At 39.8% G+C, this 20,850-nt stretch overlaps 1 long non-coding RNA gene across 1 annotated transcript in view; it reads right to left on the reverse strand.

The window, feature by feature from the left end:
- Positions 1-1,460: 1,460 nt before the first annotated feature.
- LOC105714197 (uncharacterized) overlaps positions 1,461-20,850 on the reverse strand; it is a 49,260-nt gene continuing 29,870 nt past the window's right edge. Inside the window, exons 3-4 of the long non-coding RNA XR_010341691.1 lie at positions 7,738-7,835; positions 1,461-1,605 (exon numbers count right to left, since the gene is read on the reverse strand). This is a non-coding gene — a long non-coding RNA (uncharacterized LOC105714197). The remainder of the gene's footprint in view (positions 1,606-7,737; positions 7,836-20,850) is intronic.

Genomic DNA, 20,850 nt, shown 5'->3' on the forward strand with positions numbered 1-20,850 from the left:
CAGCACCCCAGACTTCAAGACACTTAGAAATAGCTCTTAACCAGAGCTAACTTTAAAAAACTCAAAAAAGGCCGGGTGCGGTGGCTCACGAGGTCAAGATATCGAGACCATCCTGGTCAACATGGTGAAACCCCGTCTCTACGAAAAAAAAATACAAAAAATTAGCTGGGCGTGGTGGTGCATGCCTGTAATCCCAGCTACTCAGGAGGCTGAGGCAGGAGAATTGCCTGAACCCAGGAGGCAGAGGTTGCGGTGAGCCGAGGTCACGCCATTGCACTCCAGCCTGGATAACAAGAGCAAAACTCCATCTCAAAAAAAAAAAAAAAAAAAAAACAACAACACTCAAAAAAGGACCATGCACAACTATCCTATGTGGGGATCGCTCCAGCGTCGAGACCACTCAGTATCTCCGCCATAATGGAGTTTGAGCCCGGACACGTTTCCCACCCCCTGGAGGCAGTCGAGATCAGTGAAGGAGAGATTTAATAGAAGTTTGAGTTTGCAGAAGTCTATTTCTGGTCCACTGACCTAAAGGCTGGGTGAAGGCTGTGTGGTTTTACTAGGCATTGTTTCTTGAAGTACCTGCTCTGGGCTAGTTTTATGACTTTGTTTACCCTCTATTGATGGGTCCCGTGCTTGTTCCTGTGACTATTTGCAAAGTTAATGGGTCTATCACCTCTCTGATGACTTGCATAGATCATTAACATTTTAACTATAGGTTTCCTCACCCTGATAATGAGACCCACCTGCATGACTTGATTGTACCCATTGTGTGTTTTCCACTGCCTAAGCTTGTAGCCGGATGGCTTTCTCTTCCCTTTATTAAGATAATGGCATCTGTTCTGATAATTGAGATGGGACTAAGAATGCTTATGTAAATGAGGTGGGGCAAAGAATGTTCCTGTAAATGAGGTAGGAAAAGATATATATATACTAACTCTGTGTACAATAAAGTTGCTGGTTTTAGGCATTGCTAAATTGGGAATTGCCTGGCCAGCCCTCCAGACTCCAGCTGTTCTGTCTTTTCTTTTCTTCCGTGCACTCTCTTCCAGGTATTGGGACCCTCTTGCAGGTCAAGAGACCCCGGCAGACGTGCCGCTCTCACTGGCCCCCGACAATCCTAGATAGTTGTGCATGTTTATTTCTACTAGAAATTTAAAATTTCCCAACTTTCAATGAATTATTTGCATAGTTCAAAGGAATGGTCCTTAAAAGAAATGAACAATCTCGGTATTGTGGAGTAGGCACCTTCTGGACCTGGTGAGCTGTTCCTGGGTCACTGCCTTCTCTAACCTTGCTGTTTTCTTCCACATTTGATAGGCAGTGCCTGTAAAAACCTTTGGGTATCTATCCAAGATCTCTCATGGAAGTGGCTGGAGGAACCACAGTAGAGAGGTTCAGGCACGTTGTTTGCAATGTTGCACCTTTGGGATGGATGGCTGGAGCAATCCCATCTGGGTGTTGGTCAGGCCAATGGGGGCTGTGTGTGACTACAGGGTTGGAGCTTAAGCAAAGCACTACCCCACGAGATGTCCAGGAGTGGATAGAGCCAGAGGCCAAGAAGCCCATAGTTCTTGGAGGGCACCTGTCAGAATCTTCGTAGACCTGGAATGGGTGAGAATGATGAGAAAGAGGTTTTGAGTAACAGCCATGAACCCTGGCCTCCCTTTATGGCTGACAACTGGATGGCCAATGAACAAGGTGGAATAACTTCCAGTTACAGGGCTCAGTAAACAATGTGTACAAACAAGCATTGCGCTTTGGTCTGCAGTATCAGTGATGGTGCTGATTTCCTGATGTATTTCCTTCAGAACAAACACTTGAAAAATGGTGAGTATGCATTCAGGATTTTGCTTTATAATACTATATTTTAAGATGTCACAAAGTAGCATCTGCAGTTTGTCCACAACTGTTGTTTCCCATCACCCCACAGCAATGACAACATCCTTTTAAGTTTTTTTTAAATTTCTTTCTTGCTGTCAGCACCAGTTCTAAGCATCAGAGAACCCAGACCTTTCCAGCTGAACCTCTCTGGGCTTAACCCTGCCTAGGTCAGCTGGTGCATTAGGAAACCCTTCCCAGGATGCAATGAGGTTGGAAACCCAACCTCTGATGCCTAGGCACTGGAGTGGACAAAGCCCTGACATCCCATGAGTCCTGAGCTCCATCCTCTACTCCAGTGCAAGACAAGCTTGCCCCTCTGGCCCTTCTGTCTTAGCCTCTGCTACCTGGTATACCCCAGGCACCCAAGAGAACCCAAATTCCATCCCTTTCTCTTAGAATCTGCCAGCTCCCTTTGCTTAGAGTTAGCCCTGGTTTCCAGATGCCTTTACCTAGTACTGAGGTAACATCTCTGAATATTGACAACTATATCCACCCAGAATTCTCAACACTGCATTTTAGTCTACTACCAGGACTGTTTATTGTCATTGTATCATCTACATTTTATATTTGGGATAATTAACTTGAACCTCTGCCTAGTCCTGCACCCTTTGTGACTGCTCCCCTCAGCCCCCCCCACCCCACCTTGCACCTCATCATGGGATATGTTCATTCCCTGGCTTCTCCTGCAGCAGTCCGCGTCATGGCTCCTAGCATGTCCCTTGGTCAAGGCTTTCATCACATTGGAGAGTTCCTGCACAAGCTTAACTGCAGCCAACACCTCTGTTAATAAAATGACTACATCTCAGAGCCCATTTGCCAATAGTAACAATATTCTTAGAGAGCTGTAGAGTTTGTCGTGTGCTATCTAATTTGATATGCATCCAATCCTATGAAATTGGTAGGTCCAATATTATTTCAGCTTACAAATGAGAAAGCTAAGGCTGTGAGTCATTTGCCCTTTGAAATACACTCCCAAATTACTTTTCTGAGGTCACGTAAGTGAGTGGCTGAGTGATGAATTGGATCTGGGTACTCCTCTCACTCACTCATGCTGCCCACGCCGGTCATGCAGGGTTACACAAGAAAGTCAGGTCTGACCCCCAGCGGCTTGTGATCTTGATTGAGAAGCTGGGTGTTATATTCATCCATTCAAAAAATATGTACTGAGTGCCCACGATGTGCCAAGCACTCTTCCTAAGCACTGCTTAGGACGCATTGGTCAACCAAAGGGGCAAAAACCCTAGTTCTCACAGTCCTTGCACTTAGTGGTGGTCTACTCTTCAGTAATGCTAGGCTGCTAGTCCTGAGTTCAGACATGGCTCTGCCCCTCGTTTATCCTCTGCAAATGGAGATTACTGTACTGGTGACTCCAGGCCCTCTCCAGCTTTGGATGTGTGATCCTGTGGTCTGCCCCTTAAGGACTCCTTTCAGCCAGGAGCTGCCAGTCTCCCTGTGGGTCCTTGATTTCTTTACAACTTCTTGGCAGCAAAACGACTACAGCAAATCTGGACAATACTGTTGAAAATTATCTCAGGGAAGAAGCAAGAAATAAGATAACACTATTCCTCCTTAGTGCAGCTGTTGAAAAGTGTTGGTGATACAACAGACAGGGCACCTTTTAATGTCAATATTTCCAGTGAGGCTGAATGAAAGCAACTCTACTATGTGGCCTGATTTTCAGCTGGTTTTACAAAACAACAGCAACAACAAAGCCATTTCACTGGTAAAAATCATTTTAGAAGAAAACATAATACCTAAATCTGGGCTAAAAATATAGCATTTTTCTGGTGCATATAAAACTTTGGCATAGAAAATAATATATAGCTGATCTGATTCACAAAATAAGCCTAAGAGATCTGTTAAAGGTTATAATTATCTTAGAATCTTTTGTACAATGGGAGCATGAAAACACGACTCTCTGCGCTGTCATTCCTTTTTTTTTCTCTTTTTCTAATCTTCCTTAAAATATTGGTGTGAATTAAACTCACCGAGGAGGAAACCAGTGAACATCTTCTGCAATGCAGTTATGAAAATAAGAGCGGAGTTGTTATTGCTCCCATCTGGGATGCCAGATGTTTGCAGACTGGTGTGGGAGTTGCAGCACATTTCTGACCCCAAACTCAAGACCTGGTTAAATGTGTTTAAAATATTCTCTTTCTTGCTCCAAACATGTCCATGCAATCAAGTAAGAACAAAAACAAAAATATTAATACCTCGAGTTTGCTAAGAAGTCATGGGAAATAATCACTGTCAAAGACAAGTGGCTGAGTTGGAATCTGGTTTTATCTATTGCTGATACTATAAAAGGAGGGCAGAAAGTTGTGCCATGCAGGCTTTTCTTACTTTAATAAAACCACACCCTGTTTTACTACTGCTGAAAGCAGGAAGTCCAAAAGAGGAAGCTTCCTCAGAGCTTTTGTCTTGAAATGTCAGAGATAATATAAATTTTCTTTTATTCATGTATCTAGAGGGTCAAGAGTGAACACATATAACAAAACTGAAAATACCCCATAATCAGTTGTAATATATCTCTGTCATTTGTTTAAGGCCAAGTGGTCCACCCATTTATCATCTTAACACGAGAGCCTGAAGGAAATGCTCTCATCTGGGATCAGTCTGTTACCCATCACTTTGTTTACTCATAATCTTAGGAGAGTAGGGCTCCCTTTTCAGGCTCTAATGAGGGAGGATAGGGAAATGAGAGGTCTAGCAGAGGACTGAACTTCTGCAAACAACTTCTGGACTTCTAGAAGTTTCCTTTAAGTACGAAGCATTTCAGAAATGCTTCTCATAATATATGTGCAATTTGATAGGTCTATAATATGATTAGTTCTTCCAAGTTCAGAAAAAACATACAATAATTATCTTGACCCACAGTGGCATGAAATAGTTTTCATGACAGTTTGATGACAAGTATATAAGGAAAGAGTTTCTATGCCGTAAAGATCATGCATCTCCTTAACTCTGTTGACAGTAAAATATGGATTTCAGCTTAGGAATACTCTTTGTTGAAACAGTAGTTTTATGTCTTTCTTTTCTAAGACCAAACAGGATTACAGGTATGATTTACTGAACAAAAACTTCAAGGATTTAAAAAAATAATAATTGAACTTTAAGAAAACAAATAAATTACAAGATAAGACTCTGTATCATATTAGGATTAATGAATTTCTTAATGTTTACATTTATAACCAGGCGCTAGTATACCTCCCTTCTAAATTTAGTCATATAGCCTACACAGATTTTTTGATGTTAATAATTTTTATGTATGCTAGATAAAATGATTTTATAAGGCAGATAATTTACTTGTTCTGTACAGAATAATTCCTTTATGTATCTGCTTTGAAAGTTTGGACTTCTATGTGTAATCTTTTCTTAGAATGACCTGAGTGTGTTACGAAGCTTCCATTTTTCCATCCCTTGTGATTTAAAATCAATAATTAAACATAGATAAAGGGAAAGGATAAAAATATCCTTGTTTCCTTGCGTAACAGCCTAGAAATATCTGCGGATTGCTCTAGATCCCATTTAATCCAAAGGTTTTGTTTTATAAAACCTTTGGAGTTTAATTAAAAGTTAACTAAAAAAGTTAACTAAAAATTAACTAAAGTTTTATTAAAAGCTAGTGTTTTTTAAAAAGACTAAGTAATTCTTCTAAGCCACAATAAAGTTTTCTATCTTACATAAATAGAATGTTTATTAAATCTTTACATAATATATACACAATATAGCAAGGCGGTTGTCTACCTTAGTTTCCTCATGTGTGAAATGAAGAATTTTAAAATTCATACCTAACTATTCTCAAATTTCACAGTTGTAAATAGTTCCCAGCAAGTAGAGAGAAAAATAGTTGGAATAAAATTTGTATGTGTGCATTTTACAATGGGCTCTGGGCCTCAGAACCGAAATCTTCTTTCCTTCATACATATTTTATGCATATGGATGTGCTGCCAATGTACAAAATGCCAGTGGACATTTACCTGTTTATAACTGAGGGGAGAGGGGTATTTCTACAGTCTCTCACAGGCTCTGCTCAACAGACTATTATTTTCCTCCCACATTTTAAAACGGAGAGGCCTGCTGCTCACTTCCCTTGTGGACAGAGTCGGGAATGAGAGCAGGACATTCAAGTGCTTAACACCAAATCCGAAACTCATTCAGGCGGCTGTCCTTAACAGATGTATTAGGGAGAGCTCCTAAGTGGAGCCAGGGAAGGGTGGAAAGTTAGGTCACCCTGCAAAGAGAGAAGTAACTTGCCAAAGAGTCAGTGCCAAAAGCAAGAAAAGGCCCCTTGGATTTATGGCTTGGGTATGGGGTCTGGTTCTTTCTCTGGGGTCTGCAGAACAAGCATTCCCTCTGGGTTTTTCCTAGAGGAAACCACTGACTCTAGATATACAGGGATGTAGAGGAGTCATTTGACCTTTCAGATGTATTTGCATTTGGACGTTGCAAAGGCTAACAGGCCTTGAAGGGATAAGGAGCAGCAGAGGGTGGGCACCAGCTGAATCCTAACTCTGATGCTTACCAGCAGCAAGGGCTTACACAAGTTTAACTCACTTTTGAGCTTCAATGTTCTCATCTGTAAAATGGGGACACAATTCACTTCCTCATGAGCTTTAGGGAGGAAAGTGGCAATTACAAATGAGCCAATTGCCCCCTTCAGGGCTCTTTTCCCTAATGGGGTGAGCCCTTACCCTTCCTAAACCAACCCAACTACTGGCTGATCTGTTTTCATTCTCCTGTTCAGCTTGTTCTTTTTCTTCTACCCACAAATTAAACTGGTTTTACTGATCTTAAAAACCATTTTCTTGGCTCTACAGCCTCTTCACACTATTATTCCCACTTGCAACCTCTCCTTCAGCACTAAACTCAGGAGAGAAATAATCTATCTCTTTTGCATCTGCCAAGTCCCACTTCAGCACTCTACAACCTGGCTTCCACCTCCATCATGCTACCAAAACCACCAGTCAGGCTAACTTGATATCTGCAGGCCATTGTGAGATAAATAATAGCATAGAAATATTTATACACAGAGAACACATACACATGTGTGTTAGTATACACACATATTTCATTTTTTCAGCAACTGAGAAGTTCTAGAAGCAATGACACCCCAGTAGCAATGAGTTCCCCGAGTGCCTAGATCTCTGTTTCCAAAACCATTCTCTATTCGCTAATAAAAGGAACCAGATCTCCTTAGAGAAATGGCAAATTTTAGAATTAGGGCAAGCAATAGACAAGGTGACTCTGGAACATCTTCTAGTGCCTAAAAGTAAGTGTCTTATTGAGTTCAGGCTGCTTTAACAAAAACATCATAAGCTTTGTGACTTAAACAACAGAGAATTTTTTTTTCACAGTTCTAGAATCTGGGAAGTCCAAGATCAGAATATCGACCTGGTGGGGGTCTGGTGAAGAACTTCCTCCTGGCTTGTAGAGATGTCTTCTCATTATGTCTTCACGTGGCAGAGAGAGGCGGGAAGCAAGCTCTCTCTTGTCTCTTCTTATTAGGGCACAAATTTCATCATGCGGGCTCCATTTTTGTGACCTAATTACTTCCTAAAGGTCTTATCTCCAAATACTATCACATTGGAGATTAGAGTCTCAACGTGTGAGTTTGTGGGGGACACAGACATTCAGTCCATACCAGTAAGGAAGTAATAATAAAAAAAAACCTCACAATAAGAGTTATATGTCAAAGAGAAACAGGAATAAACTGAAAAAAACTTCGCAAAGTTGAAATAATTTAAGCAATAAAACAAATAAATTAGTATTGAATTATAATCCACAGAATAAATAAATATCTATATTGATATAAATAACTATGTAAATAAATAAGTGGGGGAGAAATCTCACCTGCAATAGAATTCCAAATAGTTTCTGTAGATACTCTCCCCCAAGACGGTGGAGGATAATTCCTCATTCCTTAAGTATAGGTTGTGCATAGTGACTTCCTGTCAACAAGTACAATACGAAAATGGGAAAAAAGATGAATTTTACAGGGGTGAAACCTGAAAACCACGACCTCAGCCAGGTGACCCAAGTTAACATGTACAGTAATAAGTTCTGTTGATAGCGTGTGCCCTTAATATGATGAGAATAGCACTTTACCTCTGTGGGTTTTTCTTTCAAAACTCTATATTCCCAGTCTAATTATGTGGTAAAATATCAGATAAATCCTAATTGAGGAACATGCCACAAAATACCTGACCAGTGTTTCTCAAAGCTATCAAGGTCATTGAAAACAAGAAGGATCTGAGAAACAGCCAAGAGGACCCCGAGGAGTTAAGACCACTAATTGTAATAAGGTATCCTGGATGAGATCCTGGAAGAGAGAAAGGACATTAAAATAAAATATGGACTTCAATTAATAATAACATATCCATGATGGTTATGTTATAACCATCATGATAAATAAAAAGAATGAAGGTGGGCCCCAACTTCACACCATACACAAAAGTTAATTCAAAATGGATCAGTGACCTAAATATTAAAACCAAAGCCATAAAAGTCTTATAAGAAAACATAGGGGTAATTTTTCTTAACCTTAAATTTCAGAATGTATTCTTAGATATGACCTAAAAACACAAACAAAAAAAGAAAAATAACATGTTATACTTAAATTTAAAACTTTTGTTCATCAAAGGTCACCATCAAGAAAGTGAAACAACAACATACAGAATGGGAAGTATTTGCAAAACATATAGGTGACAAAGATTTAATATCCAGAATATACAAATAACTCCTAACATGCAACAGCATCACAAACAACCCAATGAAAAAATGGGCATTTCTCCAAGAGTTACACAAATGACCAATAAACACATGAAAAGATGTTTAACATCATTAGTCATTAGGGAAATGCAAATCAAAACCATGAGATATCAATACACCTCAACCAGAATCACCAATCCAAACAAAACAAAAAATGATAAGGGTTCCAGATGTAGAGAAATTGGAACCCTTCCTTGTGCATCGCTTGCAGAAATGTAAAATAGTGAAGTATAGCTGCTGTGGAAAATAACCTGGTGGTTCCTCAGAAGCTAAACAAAGAGTTACCATATGTATTAGTTTTCTTGGTCTGCCATGCAAAATACCACAGACTGGGTAGTTTAAACGGGGTAAATTTATTTCTCACAGTTCTGGAGGCTGGGAAGTCTAAGATCAAGGTGCCAGCTGATTCAATTCCCAGTAAGAGCTCTCTGCTTGACTTGCAGATGGCCACCTTCCCCCTATGTCCTCACATGGTGGAGAGAGAGCTCTGGTGTGTCTTCCTCTTCTTATAAGGGCACTAATCCCATTATTAGGGGCCCACCCTCACAAACTCATTAAACCTAATTACCTTCCAAAGGTCTCATCTCCAAAAACCATCATATTGGGTGTTGGGGCTTCAACAAATGGATTTTGGGGTGGCACAATTTGGTTCCTAGCACCATATGACCAATAGTTCTACTTGTAGGTATATACACAGAGAATTGAAAACAATGATTCTGGGTGGACCTGGTGGCTCATGCCTGTAATCCCAGCACTTTAGGAGGCTAAAGTAGACAGATCACTTGAGTTCAGGAGTTGGAAACCAGTCTGGGCAGCATGTTGAAACCCTGTCTCTAAAACAGATATTTAAAAATTAGCTGGGCATAGTGGGACACACCTACAGTCCCAGCTATCTGAAAGGCTGAGGCAAAAGGATTCTTTGAGCCTGGGAGGTCACAGCTGAGTGGAGATCATGCCACTGCACTCCAGCCTGGGCAACAGAGTGAGACTTTGCCAAAAAAAAAAAAAAAAAAAAAAAAAAAAGATTCAGCAGATGCTTGGATACCAGTATTCATTGCAGCATTATTCATAATAGTCGAAAGATGGAAACAATTCAAGTGTCTATCAAGAAATGAATAAGCAAAAGATGGTATACACATACAACAGAATATTATTCAGCCATCAAAATGAATAAAATTCTGACACAAGGTCATAAGGTTCAACGTAGATGAATCTTGAAACCATTATGCCAAGTGAAATAAGCTAGATACAAAAGGACAAATGTATGATTCTACTTATGTGAAATATCTAGAATTAGGTAAATTCATAGAGAAAGAACGTGGATTAGAGGTTATCAGGCCCTGAGGGCAGGGCCAGGAAATGGGAATTTATTGCTTAAGGAATATAGTTTCTGTTTGGAGTGATAAAAAGTTCTGGGAAAAAATAATGGTGATGTTTGCACAATACTGTGTATGTAATTAATACTACTGAATCTACATAAAAAATTGTTCAAATGGCAAATTTTATGTTATATATATTTTACCAAAATAAAAAAATCAGTAGAAAGTTTGTACATAAGAATTTCCTAAAGAGAGAGAAAAACACTAAATTATCTATTATGAACTTTTATTCAACTGATTTTGGGGCCAACCCATTGCTAAATTGCATGATAGATCATATTCTTTCTCTCTCTGTTACACACACACACACACACACACACGATGGTGATGGTTGCACATTGTGAATGTAAATAAAGTCCCTGAATTACACACTTTAAATGATTAAAACAGCAAATTTTTTTATGTTATCTATATTTTGCAGAAACAAAACAGAAAAAAAAAAAAACGTAAAGATTAGGGAGATGAAAGAACTTGAAAATAAGTAACTGGTGGAAAGGAGATTCAGGGATGATTCATGAATCAAGGATGATATCCTGAAAATACTCTTCAGGATATCATTCAGGAAAACTTTCCCAACCTAGCAAGGCAAGGTAATATTCAACTCCAGGTAATACAGAGAACACCACAAAGATATTCTTCAAGAAGACCAACCCCAAGGCACATAATTGCCAGATTTATTAGGGTTGAAATGAAGGAGAGAATACTAAGGGCAGCCAGAGAGAAAGGTCAGGTTACCCACAAAGGGAAATCTATCAGACTCACAGCAGATCTCTCAGCAGAAACCCTACAAGCCAGAAAAGAGTGGGGACCAATATTTAACATCCTTAAAGAAAAGAACTTTCAACCCAGAATTTCCTATCCAGCCAAACTAAGCTTTATGAGTGAAGGAAAAATTAAATCTTTTGCGAACAAACAAGTACTTAGAGACTTCACCACCACCAGGCCTGCTTTACAAGAGCTTCTGAAAGAAGCACTATACATATAAAGGAACAACCAATATCAGCCTTTCCAAAAATATATCAAAAAGCAAAGAACATTAATACAATGAAAAATTTACATCAACTAATGGGCAAAACAGCCAGCTAGCATCAAACGCCAGTATTAAACTTATATATATTTCAATTGGATAAAAAGCCAAAACCCATCGGTATGCTGCATCCAGACCCATCTTACATGCAACAATACACAAAGACTCAAAGAGAAGGAGGAAGATTTACCAACCAGAGAGTAAAAATCAACAAATAAACAAAAAGCAGGAGATGCAATTCTCGCCTCTGATAAAGTAGACTTTAAAGCAACAAAGATCAAAAGAGGCAAAGAAGGACATTACATAATGGCAAAAGGATCAATGTAACAAGAAGAGCTAACGATTCTATAGATTGACGAGATAGAAAATTAACAAGGATATTCAGGACTTGAACTCAGACCCGGAACAAGTAAACTTAATAAACATTTATAGAACTCTCCACTTCAAATACACAAAACATACATTACCACCTCACACCTATTCCAAAAGTGACTATATAATTGGAAGTAAATCACTCCTCAGTAATCGCATAGCATTTCATAGGTTTAAATGAAATATTGGTTGGCTATTCGTTTGTTATCTTCTTCCCTTATTCCTTCCTGACTACATCATTAAGTATAATTATCAGTATACAAGAGGTTTTCAATACCCATTACTAAATTGCATTCTAGCCTGGGCAAGAAAGCAATACTCCCATTCTCTCTCCCTCTTTCTTTTCCTTTTTCCTCCTCCCCATTCTCTCTCTCTTTCTCTTCCTTTTTCCTCCTCCTCATTCTCTCTCTCTCTTTCTCAAAAAAATAAAAAAATAAAAATAAATAAAAAAATTAAAAAAAAATAAATGAAAGGAGATTCAAACCCAGGTCCTTCTGATTCTGTGGTCTATATATTTTAGACACATAAGACCTAAGTTAAACAGTACAGGACTATCTTTCATTTAGAATGTTAAAGCCAAGAAGTAATAGAACAAAAGTAACCTTTACCTAAGATCATCCTAGTGGGATAGATAGGTGTGGAGACAGAGTGGACCCCAAGGATCAGCTAGCACAGTAACGCAAGGAAGAGAAAACTAGAGTCTAGACTAGGGATGTAGTTGTGTGCACAGAGAGGAAGAAGGTGAATACAAATATAGTTCAAGGGAAGTAATGACAGTGCTTAGTGATAGCTGGAAAAAGAGTGAAGGACAGAAAAAGTCTACCCTGGAAAGACAGGAGTGCTGTGGTGCTGCTGGCAGTAATGAGGTATTTGAAGAAGGCTTCTCATTATCCTAACGTACCCAGGAATGTGTTCTCATCTCCCAACCAGATGAATATTAGTGTCATCAACAAAACTGAGCTCATTATAATTGGCTCTTGGGCACTAGATGCCTGAGAATACAAACCCCTCTACAGACTGTCTTTCTTCTATGGAGACAACGATTAAGTTAATGCATAATCAGTGGGGACACAGGAAGGGAAAAAGACAAAGGTAAGATACAAAGGATATATTTTCTATATTTTACCCAAATTAAATCAATGATAACTGATATTCTTACCTAATTTTATTGTCTTATCTCTAAGCACAAAGTTCAAAGTTCTACCTGCCTTTTGCCAAGGGACCCAGTTTTGTTGGTCTCTTTACATACAGAATACAACATAGATATAGCTAAAGACACAGGCACCTATCAGGACATGTGATTACTAATAATGAAGGCAAGAATGTAAGGTCAGGATAGGGTAGGGATACAGGTGGGAGGATTAAATTCCCACCTGCCTACATTCTCTAGCTTCAGATGCTATTTCTGCACATCTATTGCTGAAGAGAAGCCATAGTCTTCTTCCATAATGGCTGCAGCTGAAGTTAAGCTGACAAATTATCTTCCACACCCCATGGAAAACCAGCGGAACTATCTAGAGACACAAAGACTACTGACACTTATACTATACTCCTTGGTTCTCACATTTTCTCCCAAGAGACCTAAACGAGAGAGTTTTAGAGAAGTCACCAGATTTATATATTCTAACAAGCCAAAAAGAAAAAAAAGAAAGAAGCACACACACACACACCCACACACACACACACACACACACAGCAGGTCTATTAATTCAATGAGAATTTTACATCCTTATGTGTTTAATTGCCATCCCTTAGGAAGCTCACGGCTTTTTCACTACAGGAAAGAAGTATATTGAAGCTGAAAGAAGGTATTTCTGAATATGGCACAGAAGAAGTTTCTGATGCATATGTCATGTAGGCACATAGTAAAACAACAGACATGCAAATATATAAAGGTTTCTTGGGATACTAAATAGCATTAGAATAATGGAATCGGGTTAAATGTTAATAACACTTAGGAAAGTAGCTAGAACTTTAATGATTATATTTAATCTCATAGACTTGAAGCATCTTGAGAACAGTGACCACATTAAGTGAAGAGTCATATTCACTGTTGCATCTCCAGATCTCCAGCGTCTAGCACAGACAGACGACACATGGTAGGTGCTCAGTTGAATTTGCTGAATGAATGAATAGTAATACCACTAAACTTGACGTTAGCAATGTTATAGAATCATTCTAAGTGCATTTGGGCAAAAGATACTTCACATTGGATTAATATAGGAGGATTGTAATGTATTATTTAAAAAATGTAGCTTCAGTGCAAAGTTGCTACAGCTGTGAATTTAAATCTAAAATAATTACACCTGTAAGCACTTTAGAGTGGCATGGCAAGTTTGAGGCTGATGTGAACTGGCTACTCATTTAATTTGAAGGGAGTGGAAAGAAATTAGAAATTACAATCTTACCTACTTCTCAAGGTTGCAGCTCTCTTTTTATCTCACTCCACCTCACTTTTTTTGAATTGGTTTTGTCCTGTCATTGTGCTGACCCAGTCTGACTTGTAGAACTGGGTTCCAATATTTCTATTTATCGACTAGATGTGGCCAAATCTCTTTAATTTTTGGTTTGCCTGACATGAGTCAGAAATATTTCAAAACTGTCTTCACATACTCCATTAAGGAGTATCTTTTATCCTGGGTCACACATCCCATGCCCGCAGTCACAGATGGTGGAGGTGACATGATCTTGCATAGCCACACATGGTAAATTGTCATGCATGTAGGAATCCCCAGGGACCACGTTAAAATACAGATTCTTGCTCAGGAGACCCAAGGGTGGGGCCAAATTTCTGCATTCCCAATCTGCCCCGTGGTGAAGCTGGTATTGCTGGTCTACATGCTACACACATTGAGTAGCAGACTGGGTTTTACATGTTTCGTTTATTTCAGCTGTACGGGGTGTATGAAATGCTAGAATACTCAATCTCCCAGACTGAAACAGTTTTGAGTCAGTGACACTGCTCCTTCCCCACCTCCAGAATTTTCCTTCAAGTCTCAGCTCCTGCTGTGAGCTCAAAGACTATCCCCCACCTTGCTTGGGGCTACTCTGCAGCTCTGTGGCAGGTGGTTATCTTCCATTATCCTCCGGGTTGTGAAGGTTCCCTCCTGTCTAACCCTAGTGAATTGTGATTGTTCTTCTGTGCTGGACTGTCTTGCACTGACTATGCCAAAATCTCCCACAACTCGGATCCTATGGGCCTCTACATTTCCTGTCTCTGGAAGCCTGATCCTTGACATTGATCCATTTCATGTTTCTTTATCATTTTTATAAGCTCCTTGTTAGGCTCCATTATTCACTTGTGGTGACAATTTTGGACCTGGAATCAATCATGCTACCAGTTGTAAGAACTGGCTGCAGTGCCCCATCCTAGTCAGAGCCATGAGAAAGTCTCCCCTGAGTGTTGCACCTCTTAACTCACATACCCATACCACTTTTGCCCTCTTCCAACCTGCAGCTAGCATGGTATTTCTGAAATACGAATCTAATGAGCTCTCTCTTTCTCTCCACCTAAGAAGGCAGACTGTTTCTTCATTCTGTCCCTGTGTTGCTGAGTGAGTTTTCCTAATCCACCCTTTGAATGTCTTAGCTTCAGAAAGGGGGTTCAGCTGTGACTTCTTACCAGCTACACCCCAGAGCCTCACCATCTCCTAGATAAGCCTTGGGGTTACTGAGATCAGTTAACTCCTACAAGGCAGCCAGGGCATAGCTTACTTCTTTACTCAGTTGTTTCATCAATTCTAGCAACTAAGAGTTTCCCATTTTTAGGATTCTACTACATAGCAAAGAGGATATTTGTCATTCTGTATCCAACATTTCCAGGTGTTTAGGCAGGGCTGTTTGCTGGCTGCCTACTCCTCTGCCTCTCTGGAACTCCCTTGCTCTCTGTCCTCATCCCATAGGCTATCTTGCAGCTCCTCCAGGGTTCAAATCCTCATTCAATTTTTTAATGCTGGTCTTTCCCCTGGGAATTCTCTACTCAAGCTTCAGATCATAAACAAAGGTCAATCACCTAAGAAATATTCCTTAATTGCTTCCTAAATCTAGCTCCTCTCTTACATGTTTCCACAGTTCCCTGTTCTTCTGGCACAGCACCTGTCACAACTGTACCTAGTAATGCCTGTCTCCCCCTCTAAAACCTAAGGCAGGGGCCACAGCAGTCTTGTTCCACACTGGATATAGTCACCAAAGCACAATATGGGAAATAATGAAAGCAAGCATCCAATGAGCTCTTTACCACGACTCCATCAGTATCCCCATTTTTCAAATAAGGAAATGGAGGGATAAAGAGATTAAGTAAATTGCCCAAGGCCCCAAAGCCAGCATTCAGCAGATCTGAAATATAGCCTGGCTCCAGAACCTACTGCCTTAACCTCTATTTTGGTAATACATGGTTGTTGCTCAGTAAATTTGTGTGGAATGACTCTTCCTGAGAGCCCATGAGCTCCTGCACTCTCTGCCAGAGCCAGCCCAAAGATGTCTTATTTCATCCTTTTTCACCACAGGTCCTTCCCCAGGGATCCTCTGTGTATGCATTTGCTGGGTGAGGAGCCCCAGGGGCTGAAGCTCATTTGCATGGCAGAGGTGGCTGGCAAGCCCTGAGTGTGTTTACTGGTAGCTGGTCACTGGTCTAATCTGCTCATTGGTCACTGGTCTGCCTTCTACCCCAGGTTTTCTATGAGAACTTACTCAAGTGACACACAGAAGGGACCATTCAGAATGCTAAAGCTACTGATTAAGGCAGATTCTGGTCAGTCAGCCTGGGTAGGGTCTGAAATTCTGCGTTTTAACCCCATCCCAAGGGATGCTGATGTTGCTGGTCTGCAAATTTTGGGTGGTCAGGAGCCAGAGCAACATACTCCTCTGAGACTGCATTTCCTAGTTTATATTTGGAGCTAATCCCACCTACCTCACAATATTAAAATAAGAATAAAAGAATGTGTATAAAGTACCTAGTCCTGTAATTGGAACATATTCGGTGCTCAGTTAATCGTCAGGATGCTTTTCCCATTTTATTTTTTTAAACATAAGTCAATATCAAATCTAGAAAGATTTTATCATCTGATATTATAATTTTCCACTGGGAAATTAAAACACACACATACACTCAGAGAGCTCTTAAATAATTTTTATAAAAAAGGAATCCAATCAATGTATTTAAAATATTCATCTAACATTACGTAGTATGTTTAAAAGTAGTCATTTCACCCCTTTGAAACTTAAATTCACTCTCTAGCCACCTAACCTCTGGATGTTCTCAGCCTGACTGTTAAAAGCTGATGATGAATCACACTAAGAAGAAAGTCTCATTGCTTCTGGGTTCTCACCATTACTGCAAATCCGCAAATTGCCCAGAACTACAGCTTTGAAGGCTGTTAGCTCCTAAGATTTCTATTATGAATTTACACTTAATCTTTGATCCTGACATATCTTTTAGGCTTCCTGTTTAATTATTTACCAGACCCACTGCTAAAAGCCCTGTGAACCAGCCCTCTCCATGGCTGCTGTCCACTGCTCTTTCCTCTCTATGTGTATTTGTGGCTCCTGTCTTCCTGGGACCCGTGCTGCCCCCGCCTGTCACTGTTCTGGGGGACACTGTAATGGACGGATTGAGGAACTTCTCTTGGTCTGGAACTCAGTTACCGACATTTTGACTGACACCAAGCATGAAAATCACATTACCCTGGTTGTATAAAACCTTCACTGGCTACCTGTAAAGTACAGGATTATGTGTAAAGTCCTAGTTATTAACTTACAAGTCCTTAAATTGACTTGGGTTTGAATACCTCAGAGACATTCTGGAACCATACATCCCCAGTCGTTTTCTTTGGTCTCACTCAATTGGATTAGTTCTTTTTGGCTGAAGACATTGAGCTACGGGGCATTTTCAATGTTTGCTCTCTACTTATGGAATTTATTAACCATGGAGGTCAGGCTCTCTTACTCTCTGTCAAGCTTTCAGTCCAAATTTAAGAGTTACCTTTTCCAGATTGCTGATTTGGTTAAATAAGACATAAATCGATCCACTGTTCTTTAGATTTTGAAGCACTGTTATTCTTTGGTATTTTTATGAATCTGCTTTAAGAGTTTGTTTGACATGTCACAATTAACTTTTATATTATTCCACTTAATAACTTTTTTCCCCCATATGCCGGCTTGAAACACTGTCAAAGTTACTAATTAAATGCTTTGCATGACATGTTACCTTTTCCCATCTGCTTTGGAAGAATGTCACAAGGACAATGAGATGTTATATGTGAAAGTACTTGGATTGTGAAATATCAGGTCTTAAATTCAATTATGTACATATATTCAATTTATTTTGGTTATTCATCAATCACTCCACTGGTAGGGTGCTCATCTGAGTGCCCTAATTGTTGAATGGTGAATGAACGCAAGACCCAAAGGGGAACACAGGTATAGGTTATAGATTTCTTAAGCAAATTTTAATGTAGCGTCTTTTAATAAGGCATAAATAATTCTAAAGTTAGCTAACAATAAAATCTTTAAAAAGCAGGCTGAGACAACACAGAAAAATATGGCACTGGATACTGCACAACTAATGGCCGAATATACTCTAAATTACAGCTCTGTAATTTCCAAGGAGAGTGGAGTTCCCTCAGGCTGGGGCAGCACAGGGGAAAAACTGGTTGTGAGAGGTTGGATTTGCATTGGAGCCACTTGCATGTGTAGCAATGGGATAGGCAAAGAAGAGGTGGCGTATTACAAGACAACGAAATAACGTCAGGAAACAACAGATCACTATGATTTTATTTAAGTTGGAGGAGGGGCATATACATTAAACCTATTTGGCTGGAAGATGATTCAGAGAAAAAGATAGTAAGTAGGGCTTCATTATACATTTAATGTATAACGTTACCAGATTAAGAAGTTCCTCTTTTTTTTTTTTTAAATAAGGAGGAGACACTTTCATTTTTCTGAAAGTCACAAGACACTTGGTTGGGGTTAGAGTGTTGGGGTAGGAAGGATGGGGGCATGAGGAAAGTTCTTTAGGGAAGTAGAAATACTCAGTTGCTGGTTGTGTTTCCTGTTCTGTTTGGGCTTGTGTGTTTGAGGACAGGTTGGTGGGACCAGGGAGACAAGGCATGAGATCCAATGCTGGAACTCAGTTGCTTATTTGAGCAACACTGCTGCAAACATCTAAACACATCAAATCTGCCTTAAAGCTCTCCCATATGAGTCCTTGAATCCGGTTTGAGAAGAAACGTATTCTCAACATAGTGTAAGAAAGCCTGGTCAATTCAATCCAATCTCAATTCAATTCCACAATAATTATCATGGCCTTCTGTGCTGTGCCATAATTGTTATTGCCATCTGGAGGCATAGGGAGGTGGCAGAGCTTAGAATGTACTTGCAAAGATAAACCTCATATCCAGGAAACATTTTATCCATCAGGTGAGACAGAGGCTGAGAAGTACCAAGATGAGTACCAAGTATCGTCCATTGGTGCTCCCGGAGTTCAGAGCAGAGACTGAGGAGAAAAAGAAAGGATATGGAGAGAGAAAGTTCTGAATTGGCTCCGTGGAGTGGGAGTGTCACCACTCAAAGTGTGGTCCTTGGACCAGCAATGCCAGCATCCCTTGAAAGCTTGATTAAAAAATGCAGAACCCCAGGCCCCATCTCAGACAAACTCAATTAGAATCTGCATTTTGGCCAGGCACGATGGCTCACATCTGTAATCCCAGAAACTTGGAAGGCTGGGGCAGGAGGAACACTTGAGGCCAAGAGTTCAAGACCAGCCTGGGCAATACAGTGACACTCTGTCTTTACAAAAAAAAAAATTAGCCAGGCACAGTGGCACGTGTCTATAGTCTCGCTACTGGGAGACTGAGGTGGAAGGACTGCTTGAGCCCAGGAGTTTGAGACTGCAGTGAGCCATGATCATGCCATTGCGCTCCATCCTAGGTGACAGAAAAGACTCTGTCTCAAAAGAAAGAAAGAGAGAGAGAGAGAGAGAGAAAGAAAGAGAGAGATAGATAGAGAGAAAGAGAGACAGAGAAAGAAAAAAAGAAAGAAAGAAAGAAAGAGAAAGAAAAAACAAAAGAAAGGAAGGAAGAAAGGGAGGGAGAGAGGAAGGAAGGAAGGAAGGAAGGAAGAAAATAAAAAAGTATCCACATTTTAACAAGACTCTAAGTGGCTGATGTACATGTCAGTCTAGGAAGCACTATGGCAGAAGATCCCAGCTCACCTGTGCAAGATAGAAAGTATCAAACAGAAACTCTGAGGAAAAGAAACTCAGGCCCATAGGGTGCCTCAATTGTAGCTGTGTACACCCCAAGTCTCTCCCTCTGGCAGACTTCCTGTACTTTAATGGACCTTGCAGAGAGCATCCAAGGACAAGGGTGGCTGCAAAAGCAAGGAAAGTGCCACTTAATGGCCAACCATGTTGAAATATATTCCTGAGTTTTGACAGAAATGTAGAAACATTTAGAAGGTGGGCACAGGCTTGGGAGTAGGCAATGATTGAAAATGCCCTCTCTAGCAGGCCTGGTTCTACACATAAGTGTCTGCAGGTATGGATTTGAGTCATTACTTTCAAAAGTTAAAAAAAACAAAACACTATACACATGCCAAAAAAAAAAAAAAGAAAACACTCACCTTCCTGTTTCTGTCATATGAGTTCATGCTTGCCTGATTGGAATTAAAGTAGTTCATTATGTGGCAGGGAGGGAATAGACATTTTAATGGAATTGGCAAAACCCAAGCCTCAATGTCTGGCAGAATTGGCTAGAAGTAAACAACTATGCCATGGCTTTTTTCATATGAAAAGCGTTCCTCAGGCCTAGAATTAACAGTGCAATTAAACAGTTATACAGAACATCTTATAACAACTCTCTCCTTCCTTCCTTTCTTCTTTCCTTTCTTCCTTCCTTCCATCCATCTTTCTATATGCTTTAAAAAATATAATGTGATTTCCATGCAAATCAAAACCAGCTAAAAGATTGCCAAGGCCAAGATGTAACTGAAGATGGCATTTAAGCCTTAGTGTCTCCTTTGTCTCCTGAGACATCATCATAAAATAAAAGACTTCATCAGGTAATGTTTTCTTCATTATTCAACATCACAATTCTGAAGTGAAAAAAGATAATTAGACATACGGTGCTGTCAACACATAGTTTATGAGGAGCTTCTAGTTAATTAGTTATGGTAAAAGGTTTTTATATAGTCATAATTACTTTAGATTTCAGAGGAAAGGAAGAAAACATACATGTATTTTATTTTACCTGGTGACAAGTTTATCAAAGTGATGCTGATGTTTTGATGACCCTTCTGCACCTTCTTCAGACTTCCCAGGATAGAATGCAAAGTGTCAGGAGGGGATTTTAACAGCACAACTCATGTTAACTTTGATAGGATTTACACATCGTCTTGCTTGATTCTCTAAGAAAATATCAT

Source organism: Aotus nancymaae, unplaced genomic scaffold (genome assembly GCF_030222135.1).
Source record: "Aotus nancymaae isolate 86718 unplaced genomic scaffold, 86718_ANA_hifiasm-v0.15.2.pri h1tg000010l, whole genome shotgun sequence".
Classification (NCBI taxonomy): Eukaryota; Metazoa; Chordata; class Mammalia; order Primates; family Aotidae; genus Aotus; species Aotus nancymaae.